At 38.2% G+C, this 17,596-nt stretch overlaps 1 protein-coding gene and 1 pseudogene across 2 annotated transcripts in view; both read left to right on the forward strand.

Moving 5' to 3' along the window:
* Hs6st (heparan sulfate 6-O-sulfotransferase) overlaps nucleotides 1-17,596 on the forward strand; it is an 84,418-nt gene that overhangs the window by 6,655 nt on the left and 60,167 nt on the right. The window lies entirely within an intron of this gene.
* On the forward strand, nucleotides 827-2,263 carry LOC110187947 (proteasome inhibitor PI31 subunit pseudogene; annotated as a pseudogene). The gene is made up of 2 exons (XR_015271395.1): nucleotides 827-2,066; nucleotides 2,135-2,263. The product of XR_015271395.1 is annotated as a proteasome inhibitor PI31 subunit pseudogene (transcript).

Consider the following 17,596-nt stretch of genomic DNA (forward strand, 5'->3'; position numbering starts at 1 on the left):
GGTTAAATTAATAACAAAACTCTACTCTAACTCCATAGATATATCTTAGAGAAATGTTAATTCCTAAAATCCAAACTAGAGTACCATCATTAAGTCGGCTTATCTCCCCTTACGAATATTATAATAATAATTTCTTGAATCCCAATAAGAGCATCTTGAAGTCGACTTGTATCTAATAGTATCTTTTATGTGGTCTCTATATCAGGATTTGATGTTTTGAAAGCGCTGTAAACTGATAGCCGTTTATGATCTTAAATGGCAATGCAGGTAGATGGTATACCGACCTTCCCATATACTTGTATAAACCTCTTCTTGATACCTTCAGGGCTAAGTTCATCAAAGCGAATCAAATGCTTGCCATTTGGTATATCTGCAACATCTGCATAATACCTAATAATAATAATAATTTACACCGCCATAAACTGTGGAATTTTTATTATTTTAGCATAGCAAATTTTAAGCCGGCATTTATTGGACTTAAACAGCAATATTTTTGGAGATTTAAACTATAATTTGCTTCTGTATTTTGTGCATTCCCTGAAATCGGATTGAAATAACCTAAAATCCAAATTGTTGATTCGTTAAACTGAATTCTCATTTATAACGTTGCAATATATTTTTTTTGTCGATTATTTTTGAATGGCCATCAGAGTCAGTCAGTTGGTGGTAACAGTTGTGCATTGTGCAATGGCGTCATCGCTGGGATTTTCAAATTTTCATTCTTCAATCTCATCTCCACCCAGTTGGATGTTTTCTGCCTCTTTTGGCATTTCGGGAATCCATTTAGAATTATTCATTTATGCGCGGAATCATTGTGCCGCAGCAATGGCCAATTAGAAATTCAATTCAAACGTTTTGTAAAATGCAATTAGCGTGTTGTAACTCTAATTGGAATTATTTCGTCGTGCGATGTGCACGATGCAACAGCAGCATGTGCATTTAAGTCCTGGCTAATTGGATTATTTTTGGCTCAGAGTTATGAAATGTGAGCGCAGGGAGGACTCTAGGCGGTGAACTATCATTTCGTTGCAGGAGCAGTAAAATGAATTCTAATTTGGATTGCTGTTGCTGCTGGGTGTTCTGTGCGGATAATATTTAGCTCACTGTAAATTCAAGAGGGCATTTTTGGAATACATAAAGGCATGCAAAAAGGCAATGTTTCTAGAATAAAGGAGTGATTTTACTGCACATTTAGCACACAGCTGATAAATTCCGGTACGGCGTTATGCATCTTTGTGCTTTTGCATTTAGCTAAGCTTATGTTATTGTCAATCCTCAGCAAACTAAGCACTGTTTTCGCCTTAATAATGTAGAGAATGTAGATAGTATTCTCGAAACAACAATACTTGAAACTACTAGGCTTTGAGATGTACATAAGGTCTAGATTCTTGTCGAATACTCAATCAAACCAACCCAAGGACTTTTGAGCTGAATGAGAACTGATTCTTTCTGAGACTATGGACTCAACTTCGTTGCCACTTTCCAAGTCGGATGTCTTCAACTACGGCTGGGATCTTCTCTACAGGACCGTCCAGTCCGATGTCAACAAGAAGGCTGATCTGCTAATTGCTCTCGCTCACTTCCTGCTGACCAAATACTACAACTTTCGTTGCGTGGGCATTGGTGATGATAAGACATTGCTAGATGATGATAAGGGAAGTGAACTGCTTCCGGATTTCTGGAATGATGATGATACCAAATACTCACTCCGCTATGTGCATGACAAGCAGCTGTATCTGCTCCTGGGCCACATCACCGATGATGTCCTGCTGCTCAACATAATGAATATTAAAACCAATAAGGTTTCCAATATCTGTGTTACTCCGGACACCCTGGTGGGCGTTATCAAGGGCAGTATTGATACCCTGATGCCGAATGCCGCGGAGCTGGTCGATCGCTATTGCAATGAGCTGCTGGACCCAGTCTTTACGGGTAACTCCCGTGAAGTCACCACCCAGACGACCATGATTGTGGAACTCAATCTTCCTCGGCGTCGCAGACGTGACGCCATCTATTGGCCGCGCGGTCTCCAGACTCGTCCTTTTGGATTTTTTTATTAATTAAAGGTATCAATTTTCGATGTCATTTAACCGCTCAAACTGACTCACTTTTCACTCCCTTTTTTTCCGGCCAGTTGGTTTCCAACTAACAAATTCAAATACCAAAGCCACCGCAAAGGCAACAAAAAACTGTGTGCTAAAGTAAAGAAAACGAGCAAATTTGTGTAATAAGCATCCAATTAAAACTTTTTCACACAATGCAACCAAAACCCGGGAGTAACTAAAAAGTCGACGGGACTAACAATGAATGCAGAAAGAGAGTGTCTAATGGCTACCAGAGGGTGCGATGGCCGCAGAAAGAGTGTGTGTGTGTGAGGAGGGAACTTTGCTCTCTACTGCCTCTCTCGCCCATTTAACGAGCTGCAAAAATGTTAGGAGGCTGGAAAAACCGTTAGTATTTATTATACGCCATGGGTGCCCAGCCGACGACTGAGAGAGGGATGGTGGGGCATAAAGGATTTCCGCTTGGTTGACTGAAATATGAGCAGATTTTTGACAATGCCATATACTTTTACACAGACATACCATTGGAGAAACGTAGTACAATTCATTATTCTGCGTGGAATACGTTAAATTTCATTCCAGACACAAAACTCAATCATCATTGCGATAATGACAGTGATAATTACAATCATGATTATTGTCTTTCCCACATATAGACTTAGATATATATATAAATACAGACATATGTATATAGATCATGTTGTGTGACAATGTGAGAGGCGTGTTTGGATTTCGCAATCGCAAAATGTTTCGCTTTATGGTTTCCGTCTATGTTACTCCCCTGTTCTGCTTTTAACTTGTTCTTCATATGAGGGGGTTGTTAGATGTGATAAAAATAATCCATTGGCAGACACCAGACGATGGAAACAGAAGCCGTGAGATGAGAAAGAAATCTGGAGTTTTTGCACACTCTAAATGTTATGATGGCTTATGCCGTATTGGGTGCGTAGGAAGGGTATGTTACTTTGGTCTAAAAAGTATTATAATATATAGAAATGGAACCAAAAACGAAATTGGTAATAAGTCTTTAGGTTTCTTAAATATATAGTATTAATTTTCATATCTATGTTTACCTAGCTTAAGAGAACTTTATCGCTGAATTCATACTTGGGAATTTTAAGGTCAATTCTTTGGAACACTATACTTCCAATAAGAATCGGATGCATTAAACCTATTATACACCGGCTAAAACTCTGATTTATGTTCTGTAACTTGTATTGTACTACCGGGTATCACATAGTCGTGTCTCTCAACTATATTACTTCCCTTTGTTTTGGCTCTTTCGGTTACAATACAACACTTGAACATTGTTTTGCACTTGGCTCCGTCGTTGTTTCTGTTTCTATATAACACCCCCTCACTGTTACCAACTCCACCACATCCCTGACATATTTTTCAGTTTGCTCACGTATTAATTGCTCAAGTGGAAGCGACAAGCTAAGTGAAACAAAAATACAAAAAAAAAGAAAAGAAAAAACGAGCATAGGAAGAAGAGGAATTTCTTATTGACCGAAACATGTTTTTGATGTTTCGCAGTACTTGAGGGCAGAAAAGTCTTAATATTGGGATATCCTTAATGTTTCTTCATTTTGATTTATGAAGGTTACTGGCTGGTGATTAATTTTGCTAGCCCTAAGAGATAAGAGCATAATAAATAAGTCCAAATGACATTATTTTTAAATTAATTAGTCAAGGTGTTCTAGGGAAAGTTTAGCCTTTTTCATGTTCTTGAAATATATGCCATATCGTTCGATTTTCAATTACTTTGCTGTATATTTTCTGTGCCGCTTTAATCTTCTTGAATTCGTTTTCTTGGGTATAACTTTCCCCTTATCCTCTTGCGATTTCAATTTTGCACAAATCTATTTTCAGACTGATAAATCAGATTAGCTTCTCCTTCGACCACCCATATACATGGATTTGAGTGGGCTTCCATCACCACCACCAGCCACACTCCATCTTATTCCATGCCATCTTATACCTACCCCCAATGGTATCCCCCTAAACTCACATTTCGAGTGTGTGAGAGATTGTTTGTGAAATGTTTAAGGGTACAGTACAACTTCAGTGCCACGAAATGCGATTTGTAGTATTCTGAATGGGAAGTTTTTAATACAATAAAATAATGGATAATGGTATAAGGATATGATTTATCAGATTATAAACACACAAAAATGTTAATGAAAGACAAGGCTTGGCTTATTCCCAGCCAAGAAGCCTGAAAAACAGCTTCATTGGTACTTGCTGAATTCGTACTTGGGAATTTTAGGTGCACCCTGCAAACGTTTTTTACTCTATAATATAATATAACCTAAAGTCTTCGATGAGAAATAAATCTTATAATAGAAACCTTGTTTAATTTACAAATTCCTATACACTCCCCTTTCTCATTTCCTGCAAAATTATTTGCATACCTCTACAGGTTATATTACAACAATTTCGAGAGAGTGATTTTTGAGCCAGGGAAGATCGACTGTATTTCTTCGGTATTGGATCCTCTTGCAATATCCATCAATGCAGACATCCGAGTCATGGACTGCATATCAAACAAGCACACACGGCTGGCTACATGTTTAGTCGAATGTCTGAGGATTTGTATATGTGCATATATATATATTTAAATCGGAGGCACTCCGTGAATGCCGATTGCATACTACTGGCCACTGAAAGTGCTTCACGGAAGTCGTAAATCGTGGCAAGGGACCAAGCTGACCGAGGACTTTAAGGGAGTGGCGGTGGCGGTGCAAATGTCAATAGTGTGAATCGATGGCTATTTATATGGAAATATCAAACGATTCCCCAGACAGACGAACCGTGCACGGCCATCCGCCGCAAGTGTATTTATAGGCCGGGTCTAACCCATTAATGGATCCCAAGAAAACGAAAGGGAATGTGTATCTATCTATCTATCTGTTATGGTTCAAATAGCATTTCCCCAACTCATCTTTTTCATCTTGACCGACAGGCCATCAGCAGCTGCCTCGAACAATTCATCATCATCGTGGCAACTTCAGAAAGTGCAGCCAATTTTCAACGCCCCATAACGGAATGGCCACTTAGACAGCTCGGATTTTCTAGGCACTGGCACTGGCTGCCGGAATTTTCACTGAAGTGTGTTTGGTTGTTTAGCATAAGCCGCTTAAAGAGGCCCATGTCGATGATGATAACAATACGACAAACAAAAGAACTCTTGGCACTTCCAAAGAGACACCAATCCGAACTCATCGAATCTTCTCAAATTAAATCCCAAAATGCAGCAAATTGAATTTCGGGGGCCTCACTCTTTTCTTTCTCTGGGATTTTCCCTCTACACTTCTACTTCACTGATGTTTGTGTTAAAGTAATACCCTAGCTTGTTTGTGATTATGCCGAACATATGTTGACAAAATCGGGGTAAGGGAAAACCGAACTGAAACCGAAACAGAAACATGGACCGCACATGAGAACACAGAAATGCAATTGAGACCAAACGGAAGCCAGCTTCTGTCCCTCTTTGTTTGTTTTGCTCAATCTTTAGTTTTTCCTGTTCTTTTTCTGGGTGAAGAATATATTATTTCTAGGCATATGGTATATCGTTCATGTAAAGTATAGGGAACTTTGGAAAAGCGTTTTATTTTGTACATAAATCACTATAAATATTCATTTTGCCTGAAATATTGCTTCAAAATCTAAACCTTAGCATAATTTTTTCATGACAAACACTTAGTAAAACAAACAAACCATTATCTTTGTTTCATCTGAAAAAAATTCTTAAGGTCACCTCGTTCTCTCAATATAATTATAAATTTTCTAAAAACCATTAAGTTCAACCAACTGGCTTGGGTACGATTATGAATACCATTATTCTTATAACAATTGAGTTTATTTTTAATCTCACAAAATAGAAAGATTTGTGTGGTATTGGTGCCAAAAAGTTTTGCTCATTCAGCAAAGTTGCTTCTCATATTTTGTTCTATTTAAATTGGAACATAAATTAGAAAAAATTTGCTTTTTTAGCAGAAAGCAAAAAAAATAATGTTTTATGGTGACTTCTTTACTCGTATTATGGCCTCATTGTATCTCATGCAAATTGTCACATGAATATGAATGCAATTCCGCTATGCTTGTTGTTGCACTTTAAAATGCGTGCTGGGGCAACTGTGGAACTGGAAATGGAAATGGAGATGGAAATGGAACTCGGGGGGATGCGACCGGAGGAGCAGGGAAGGGCAGGCAGGAGACGGAGCTGGAGCTGGACAAATGGGCGACCGCCGAGGCGTTGAGGCCCCACTGGAGGCATGCAAAATATGTAAAACCAAGAGGAAAAGAAAGTTTTAGCAAGCGAATAATGAAGATACCCTAAAGAAATTATTACAACATGCTCTGGGAATAAAGATATATAGATTTGTAAGGAATTAACTTAGGAAATGCTTTAAGTATTCAAATAATTTAAAATTGCATGAAAGAAACTAAAGGAGAACATTTTTATTTTTGAATTCTGCCATCGTTCTGCGTAAATTGTTAGAGAAATAGCACCTTAAAATTCTCAAGTACGAATTCAGCACCAAATTGTTTAGGTTATATCCGTTGGTTAAATTATTTCTGAACTAAAAAACGTGATTATTCAAATTCAAATGTGTGATTAAATCAACCCAATCATCAGGCTTAAAGTGAGTAAAAAATGCCATCCAAATAGAGTAAATAAAGGTTGCAAAATTAACCACTCACCAAAAGAAATTGTTTGCTATACTATATGAAATACATTAAGAAGAACAAATATATTTTGAGGATAAAAATTTAAAACTTGACAAAGTGAATATTTCGTCTTCATCAAAATGACTTAATTGAGGAGTAGATAATTTAAGTTTGTTGACTTTTGGAATTCTCGGGATTCCCCTTATTTGAAGTGCTGCCAAGTCCCTTCAGGGCCGAAATAGTCCCCTCCCGTTAGGGTATTTCTTCGACAAGGGGGCCCAGAAGAAGAATTAAATCGTCTCTATGCGTCACGGGGCATTTGAGGCAGTTTAGTGGAACGGCGGAGAAGTGAGGCTGACTTCGTTGACTCTGAATGGCCTGGCATTTGGCATTCGGTCGTCCGTCGTCACTTGAGAGCTAAGCGAATGCGGGCTCAAAAAATGAAAAAAAGAAATGCATGTATAAAATATAAAAAAGAAATGAGACGGCACACAAAAGCAATGGCAAAAAAACGAAGAATTAGAATTGGCATGGACTGCCAATGAATTTAGCAGCTGGGGCAATGTCAATGCACTTTTGTTCGGGCTACAAAAATAGACACAGCCGGCAGAAAGCGTTAAGGTAACGGGTTTTCCAAAGGAACTCCATTTAAGTGGCACATTTTGAATTGAAAAAAAAAAGAAAATGAAAGCAAAGCCAAATTCAATTGAGAATCATCTACTCATTGGCATGCTTAAAATATTTTAGATTGTCTATTTTCGACTAGCGTCTCTAGGCCTTCGTCTTGACCCTTTTTTGGGGAATTCAAATCCTACGAATTACGTATGCCACAAACACACCGAAATATCCAATAAAATTAACTACTTTGATTCACAAAACAAATAAAAAAAAGTTAATAATAAATTCAAAGGTTAATATTCGTTGAAAATTTCGATAGAAATTGAAAAATGGAAAAAAGAGGTATTTAGAAATTTCAGTCACGCTCCGATTTCCTGTCCTCGAAACATTGGGAACTAACAACCAGTCTAATATCTATTAACACGTTCTTTTGCCTTCCTTGGTGCCCGGGTCCTGTTCAGATAAGATCTTCCTGTGACCCATGGTACGTGGCTATTGTTTGCAGTCCTCCTCACAAACACTTGCACACAAACACACAGTGCTCTCTGGCAAAGGACTAAGGCTTTGTTTCTATTGATTTTCCCCGGCCTTTCTTTTGTGTCAATATCTTGGTTGTGTGTGCTGGACAATTGTGTGTACCTGAAAGTGCAGCCAGGAAGGACAACAGCTGCCATAATGGCAACGGAAGGTGTCAAATCAGGAAGGAAGTATCGATTTCTATTTAAGCCTCATCGAAGCATGCGAGCATATAGTTTGCTTGTGGTTCTTTTTTTGGTAGGAAATGGTGGATGTTCTCAGGAGCTGTGTTTCAGAATATTGTTCAAATTGTAAATATAATCAGATATATGTAAGTCTTACTATAAGCGAATCACTTGATTTTCTGACTCCAGATTAGTTTGATAAATACTTAATTCACAATTAAAGTATTAATCCTTGTTTATACATAAACAACATGCTTTACTAGCTAACGCTTTATTATGGCCTCTTTATTATTAACTGCATTAGCTTGAACTAATTCTCTAATGAAGTGAAGGTAATTGAAGCTATTAAAATGTTTGTGGCCCGTAAACAGAATGTAGTGCATGTCAAAGGATGCCAAAGGTTGTTAGTCCAGAAATTGTGTTCATTAAATATGGGTTGACATTTTCAATAATTGAGTAGATACTGCTTCAAAGGTTTAACAATTTAAATGGAAAATGTGAAAGTAGAATTAAATCCAAGACAATCAGAATTTTAAAGCCTTTTAACCTAAATAAAGCTATTGATAATTGGAAATGTCTATAAGAGAGTAACTAAATATATACATGTTAAGTTGATTATCTTCGGTTTATTAAAATGCTGGAATAATCAATCAAATGAAAATTGAGTCAACACCACTTAGTTTGTCCGCACATCCGCATACCCCTTGACTTTATTAATATTTATTCAATCCACATAGTTATATGCCGCTGCTCTCAATTTTCACTTAAGCCCGCAGATAGTCGACCCTTAGTAAATTATATTATACAAATGTCGATTATCTTAATCTCGCACTCGGTGTCCGGGGCATTCATCAATCATGTTTGGCTCCCTGCCTCTCTCTGGGCACTATGCCACTTCAGAGTGCCCCATCTTGTTGTCAGCTGCTATTGGGAGCCAAGGGTTGAGATACTATATAGGGGTTGCGGGTGGATGGGATATATAGATGTATATATATACGTGTGAATTGCTCCAGTGAACTCCGAGTGGATGATGGGGCGGTGGGAAACATTGTTCCCGTGGCCGGACAGACGTTTGTCAACATTAACTACACTTAATTCAAATTGTCAGCATACATGTCACATCTCAGCGACTCTCATTCCTCCCTCCCCTTATGGTGCATGTTAACGTTGCATAAATTACGCCATAAAGCTGCAAATTGTCGCCGGCAATTGAAAAGTTTCGCTGTGCGTTAAATTGCATAAAAACTGCAACAATTATAGCATGTGTGGCACGCACAAGGATGCATTTTGTCCGGCAATTAATGGCCAGCAAATGATTCCAGCTACTCTCCAAGAGCCCAACTCAACTCAACTCAAGTGAACTGACCTGGGGCAATGTGAAGAGTTTGAATTTCCACAATTTGCATTTGCAACGCGGCTTCCGTGGGGCGCGTTTCTTTAATTGCCGATAAGCTTTTGCTGTAATTGTTCTTTAGTGTTTGTTTGCCTTTCATTTCCCTTCCCTGGCCCCCAGACCCAGAGTCTTTCTTTAGCTCTTTATTATTTGCATGCGAGCGAAGTGTTGAAGTGCAGCTGCAGCTGCCTCAACTGACGACTTCAAGTGCCTGGATGGGGGGGAAATCTGGAATGGATCCAAGTAATTACCAAGTGGAGGTGGCTGTGTTTGCCGGTTAGTGTAATTGAGTGTTTCGCATAGTTTATTATGATTTTACACATTTTATTGAGATCTTTTAATAGCTCAAGTTGAGTAAAATGGATGAACTTCAGTTAAGTGAGATCTTTCTTTGGATAAATTAATAGGAACATGATCATGACTAATTTATATTGTTTAATTATGACAGAAGTTATTAAAACCATTACATTTAACAGGGCGGAAGACGATAGACAAAACAAACTGTACCAGAAACATGTTGCTAAACAAGTGAATAAAGACATGTTGCTAGGGACATGTTGAGATATGTTGCTTCACATGGAAAGGCAGAAACGAATTTGGCTAAATTGACTCGGCTGACGACGCTCATCAAGTGTATTCACATGGGTTAAGGGGATCTGTTCTTAAAAAAGTGGTACACATTTATATATTTTATTATGTATATTTTATTATAAATAGTTTAGGAATACAATCCAATACATTTTTGTTTTCGAAAATTATATTCTTTTTTATAAAAGAACTTACAGTTTCGTTCGTTCTACTTTTTAAAACCACATTGTTTCAACACATTTAAAGCCCATACAATTTTCAGAAGCTCTTGGCCAACATAAAGCCTTCTTAATGACCAAACTTAAAGCAATTCCCTCCTTGGGAATTTCACGCACTTTCCAGAAAATGTGTCTGTGGCACACGTGTCGTCGCCAGTGGGGCAATTCAATTAACCTGTACGACATCTAGTAATTTGCTTAGACGACCAACCGAGCCACCTTTTCCCTTAAAGAACAGGCAAGAGCTGTCGTTCCTTTTACCACCTTTTGGCTTTACCTTTTCTGAAACACTTTGGACATAAAACTAATTTCCAACGACTGAATATTAAACACAATTTCCAACGCAAGCGAGTGTGAGATAAGATGGGACCTATCCTGCCGTTGTGAATGTGTAATACCAAATGAGGCGAAAAGCCAATCTTGGCCAGACGACGCTTTATGAAACATTACACCAAAGGCAAAGCAGTCTAGGAATGGTTCACCTTTCTCGACCTTATCAATATTCATAACTTCTGCCGGTTCGGAGGGAAAGAGCAGTGGCTCCGAGATACTCTCCCGGCTGCGGTACTAAAAGAGATTTATGCCTTAAGTTCTGCGCGCTCCCCCGACGATTGATAAAATTTAACACAAATTGACTGCGCCACATAAGCCTCGAACAATTTCAAACACTCGAGGCTCCGCCCCCCTTTAATTTAACGCCACGCCTAACTTCAATCTGTGCCGCACTCATACAGCGACCTAAAGAAATGAAGAAAACATTGAATCAGCATAAAATCTACATTATGAAAAGCTTCGGCTCCACGCTTCGAGTACGAAAATTTTATTAAAATTACCCACCCCATCCGGACTTTTTGTGAAACTGGCGGAAAGCCCGATCCTGGTCCTGGTCCTGGACTTTTCTACCTGTCCCGGTGATAAAATTAATAGCCTTCGCCTGGTTTACGACAGCCGAAACAGACGACGCCGGCAGAACAGACACAAAAAAAAAAACATAGAAATTGCCTCGAAAAATGTTCAAAAAGCTTTTTTGGGGGATAATTTCCAGTCCTCTAGTAGTCTTTGTCATGGCCCTGAACATCCAAAGCCCACTCCGCCATCCCTTTGATAGCAATCACGAGGCTTCATTTCATGGCGAGGCAGACACGAAAATATTCTAAGTAATTTCAGCTAAAATATGTTCACGATAGCCACGGATATGCCATGACTATGGTGGCATGTTGCTAATTTAGTGGGCTGTAGCTAGGGCACACCAAAAATGTTAACTGCCATCCAAGAAAAAGATTCCATTTAGACGGAATGCCGCCACCAGATTGTATCAATGTGGCGCAATCTTTATAGGGAGATAGTTAGGTTGGGGTTTTTATGTTAACATTTCCATATATTGATATTTAAAGTTACTTTTCTAAAATGCATAATGAAGTTATAAAGTATTTAAATTTGTGTATCTTGACCCGTTGAATATAGGATTTATTAGATCATAAAATGTTTGTCTTATGTTATATTGAACATCTGCGCTATCAACATGTTTCTAGAAACATTTCTTTTTATTTACGTGTTGCGCAACATGTTTATAACGCCTTTGTCAACATTTCCTTTTGCCTTCCGCCCGGTTTAATTTAAATTCTTAATAAATTATAGGATAATTAGACTAAGAACGAGACGTATCTGTTCTTTTTTTAATTTTAGCCTTTTTAAAAGATATAAATGACGTATAAAAATTTCTTGATTGTTACTCTTTTCAGACTTATAACGCTGTTTGGCATTAATTTCATAACAAGTTAAATAATAAAGTAAATACCTGAAACCACAAATATTCTTTTATTATATGAAAAAGAAATGAAAAATGAAATGCAAAATTTACCGAAAGCCCAAATATTTGCGTTGAAAACCCCATTTTCAATATTATCCCCTCTTTCATTTTATAACAGCAATAAAAAATTCATCTTTTTTGTTACAAGTCAGTGAATCGAGCAGCGGCAGTCAAACCGGAAGGTTGGATCCGGAGAATGGGTTGTTATTTGTGGAAAGGAAAAACAAATTGCAATTGCATCGGCTGCCAGGCTATATCCTGTTAGCCCGCCTTCTCATCTGAGTTATCATTGTGGGAAAAGTTCCCGTTTTTTTCTTGTTGTATTATTAATTTCCATTAACTAAATACCCGCTGAGGCCTGCAATTTGTTGTTATATTCCGTTCTTGTATTCATTTATTTATATTTTTTCTTCTTCGACAAGGTCTCCAACGGACTGGAAAATTTCAAATAACAGAAGGGCGCCCAAAATAAAAATGGGAGAAGAAAAAAAGGGAATTGCGTAAGGAAAATTCGTTTGTAGGAAATGCGGCAGGAACATGCGGGCTTCAAATGTAAAAAGGAAAATACAAAAATACGAAGCCGGGCTTCTATGTAGGTCAGTGTATACGTATAGTGTATATTGTTGGTTCACACTCAGGCCAACCGACACACAGTCACACGCACGGGACCAAAGTCAACATGCACTTGCACCACACGATATTACACATACGCCCCGATGGCACAGAAAGTTGGGAGAAAAATGGGGTGACAGGGAACCGGACGGGCACAGTCTTTAGGCCAGGCCCATTACCCACAAAAGTGTGTTCGGGGTTTTTAGCGCCTTCGCCTTGCCCTGCCCCACATTCAAGTGTTTGACTTGCCTCACTCAACTTTTCACTCTCTCTACTCGGTTTATTCTCCTCAATTTTATTATTTTTTTGTTAATTTTTGGTAGTCTCTCTCTATATATATGTATATACTTGTTTTTGGGCCATGCCTGGGAGAGGGCAAGTGCAAGTAATTGTTATAATGGTCCAGGAATATTCATGTGCTTGTGTGTGCGGTACTTATTTGCTTACTTTACAATGCGCAACTCGGTGGTGGAAGGTGGAAGGCTTCCGAGGCTTTAATATTCCCTCACGAAACTGCGTTGGTTTGCGGCTTTTTGCTTCAATTAGCAACAGCCATAATTGCGGCTTATTTACATTCTTTTTGGTCGCAAAAATTTAGTTGCCAGCTGGGTTAATTAGGTTGCCTCGTAAATTATGTAGTCGATAAATGGGTAAATTTGCTGAGGCATTAACACAAACAAGAGTGGTAAATGGATTGCACTTGTTAACACATAAATGGTAATAAGAAAGGCAGAAGTGGTCAGTAAATTGGTTGTAAAAGTATTTCCATGAGTTCTTCTCTTAAATCAATAAATGCAAATAAGATAGATGGTGGAAAGATAGTAACATTCACAAGTTCAAGAAAAAGAATATGTTAACGATATAAATACAACATAATTACTCGCAATATTATGTATTTATTTGAAGGCAATCACAATATTGTACTTCGGTCAGAGTTCTGTTTTGAATAGAAAACATATTTGAATACGAATAGATATCCACCCACAACGACTCATTGAAAATCAGCAGGGAAATGCTTTTGTTTTTCATTCAATATTGTGAACATTTGGCGCCAACTTCCTAAAACAATAAAAAAGGAGAACGACGACGACAAGAAGTCAAACATCCGTGTATAATTTATGCTGGCGCCATCGTTTCAGTTTTCATTTACCAGGCTGTGGCACTCTCATTAAAATAAAATAAAGTTTGCCTAGAAAATGTCAAATAACAGAGGCACTACAATACCACGACGAATGGCGAAAATGTGTTAAGCATATGCAAAACGTTGCCGCGATAAAAATGTCACATTGACCAGAGAAGCAGACAGAGACGATTTGACACCCAATCACGGCTGGCAAAAAAAAAGACAGTAATAAGATAACTAAACAAAACGTCATCTCAGACAACATTGCCATTAATTATATTTCTTTTTTTTTCTTTGCTGTCAGTCTGTGGGTCTGTCTCCTTGCATCGCTGATTGCAAATGATAATTTATCTCTGCGATATGCATTGATAGCATCGAGCCATCCGTATGTGAGGGGCGTGGGGATGCGTTAAGCGGCTTGTTGAGTTGGTTTCGGATTCTGATATCTCTCGCCCTCTTTGGCCAATAAATCATTTCGTTTATGACCGCCGACGTCGTCGTTGAATTATTGGCGACAATGTGGAAGCTTTTCCTTTATTTTTTCTTCCCCTCCAGAGCTGATGGCGCCGACACTCCCCGGGTTTCCAGCTCTCTTTCCGACAATGACAAAGGCCGAGACCAACTTGAATCATTTGTGAGTCGTCGTCTTATATATCTACATATGGACAAGTTTATGGGATTGCGTTTAGGGTGTGGGCTTTCGATGACTGTGCTGTTTAGAAGCTTCTTAAGGAAGCACTCAATTAGGAACGGGGAATCAGCCTAGCCTATTTTTAACGAGTTAAAGCTGAAAGAAATATGTATTTACAAGTATTAAAGATAGAAATACGAGGCTCTTGCTTTAATTACAATTTAATTGATACTCTTATAAATAAAAGCAAGTCGAAAACTCTTAAATCTTTAAGGAAATTCGTACCTTTTGGGTTTTGTGGCAAGTTTTAAAGTTTTTTAATTCATTAGTGAAAACGAAATGTTGTTTGAATACACGCTCAGGAAACTCACCCAATTACTTGGCTAATTTTACCCCATTTTATTTTCTAATTAAGTTTTTGAGCCGTAAAACAAAAATACCTTTGAACTTGCTTTCTGCCCACCTGGCCAGGGCAACCCTTGCAATCCATTTGACAAAGCTGTGACCCAAAAAAAAAAAGTTACGTAAATGAAAGGCAAAAACTGAAGACCCAAAAAAACTTTTTACCTTAAGCTCTTAAGTACTTGGAAAAGTTAGACAAATCCCCATTTTCTGGTTGGGCAGAGGTTAGGGGATTGGGGTACTTAAGTAAACTGAATTGAAATAAAACTAATTGCTAATTGAGCACCCTGAAGGAGTAGGGTTGGTGGGATTTAAATCCAACCGAAATCGGACTAATGACAGTTAGCGATGACGTGTAAGGGGTCAGTTAGCCTGGACACACGTAATTACCATGTTCAGTGAAAGCGGAAACCTTTTCCCAACAACTTTGGACTGTCCATCTTGGTTTCTTCCGCTCCGGTTCGTTCCCTTTAGTTTGGTTATTGTTTCGACTTTGGCTGTCCCAGTTTTACATTTTAAATCCTCCTCGGCTTCCTTCTACATTATTTTATTTTTTTTTTGTCTATTATTGCTTGTTGTTGTTGGGCACAACCTCATTGCCCCCTTCTTGGCCATGTTGTTCGTTTGGGGTTTTCTTGTAATTTAATTTTGCGGTCAACCGACATGACACAGGAAGCATGGAAGGCATAAAGTAGCTGGCAGCGTGGACCGCAGGCCAGCACCACAGAGGAGCATCCTTTTCTAGCTACTTTCCACTAATTTCATGCCATGCCTGCTCTGGCGCCTGATTTTGCTCCGGATGCACTAGGAAAAATTTCTATAAACCTATCTATATTTTCATATCAAAATCCGAAGTAATAAGTAACATACATAATGAACAAACTTTGTTATAATTTAAATAATAACCTTTGGTTTTATGTATTAATTAACGAAATTCATTTACTATTCATAATTTAGGATTAAATTATTCCATTAAACGAACAACCTATATTATTCCTTGCTGTGTATATACATACCGGAAGTGGGACTGCAGCCATTTTACAGCTTTTGCCAACATTTCAGTCAAGTGCGTTGGCGTTTCCGCTGATGTTGGCACGTGTAGCGGCAACATTTTGCTTTTCCGTCATGCTCTTCTTCATCGAGGGGTTTTTGGGGGTAGGTTTTTAGGGGTTAGAGGGAAGTCTTTGTGTGTTTTGACACTCTTTTCCCATTAATGACACGGCGCAAACATTTTGGCTGTCTACTTATGAGGTGAATTTGATTTTATAAGCAGTATAAATGTTTCTATATAAAATTAGTAGCTGTTTTGCGAAACCATATTTTCTTTGTTCGCTAGAAATGGGTTTTATTTGTTGTGGCGGTTGAGTATTTTCATTTAAGATAATTATTTTCATACAGAAAATGATTTCGTTAAGATAAGAGTTCAAATAAATGCTGAAATGAATAAGAATTTATTAATAAAAGGTAGTAAATGAAGAGCACATACTTCCTTCTGCCCTTCTTTGATTGTCATTAAAAAAGAATTCAGCTTTAATACACTTTAATATTATTGGACTTTGTATTTACATTGTAATTAAAGAACATTCCCTCCCCTAAAAATCCTCTCCATGAACTCCTTGGCAACTTTGACCCAAAAAAAAACGCTGATTCTGTAACAAAAAATTCCCTCTGTAAACGCAAATGAGTGATGCCTCTGGCCTTTTCTGGTCTAAACGTGTGCTAACGATTTTTTTAGCGGCTGCTTAAAAAAGATGGAAAAAAATAACGGTCGCCTTTTGGGTCGCTTTTCTTTCTCCTGTATTCGTTTTTTTCCGGCTACTTTTTTCTCAATCTCATTTCCTCTTGCTGCTTCTTTTGGGCATCCTTTTTGTCCTTTTTGTGTGGTGTGGGGGTTCTAATAGGCTTTTGTGTTGGTCTCGGTTTTCACGCCTTTGGGCTGGACCAAGGAATACAATTTCTATATATTTTTAGAACACAACCAAGCCGCTTTGATGGATGCAAATATTTTGTCTCTAATTTGTGTATTTCTTTTGTTTACTTGTCTTTGCAGGTAAGAGATGAATTCTGAGTTGTATATGAAACATGAGCTTGGTGAGTGGTAAGAAGAATTATAATTTTTTAAGAGTAAACTTCAAATTCTCACGATCTGCAATTGTAGTAAATAAAATTAAGGTTGAGCAGATAACAGTATGATCCCAATGAAATTAATTGCCAGATCCCGCTGTATTAGTTGTTAAATGAAACCCTATTTAATTAGAAAGGAGAAGACAAACCCTCTACCTAATATGTTCAAGCGCTAACACAATTAAGCAAATCATAAAATCAATTAGGCGAGCATTGCATTTCATCTTAATATCCTCTAGACTCACTGGACAAATAAAATGGCGGAGCAAATGTCAAACAATTTGATATGGAGACACGCACACAGGCACCCCATTAAACACACACAAACACACACACACCCATCCATAGATACACATTCATGGAGAGGACAAACATCTGCCCAATTAGAGCATTAAACCTAATGCCAACACGATTGCAATTAATTACCGAAGAAATTAAATTCCATGTTCAACACGTAAATGGCGAATATAAAGCGCGGCGGCGCCCCCCTTTGGTATTACGTTCCGTTACGTTCCTTTACCGTGGGCCCCACACCATTATGTGTGGTCATATTGTCGCCTCTAATTCTCCAACTGCTGCTCCTGCTCCTACTCCTACTCCTGCTCCTGCTCCTGCTCCTGCTCCTCTCCTGCTCCTACT

Source organism: Drosophila serrata, unplaced genomic scaffold (genome assembly GCF_035046125.1).
Source record: "Drosophila serrata isolate PLE 108 unplaced genomic scaffold, ASM3504612v1 contig_241, whole genome shotgun sequence".
Lineage (NCBI taxonomy): Eukaryota > Metazoa > Arthropoda > Insecta > Diptera > Drosophilidae > Drosophila > Drosophila serrata.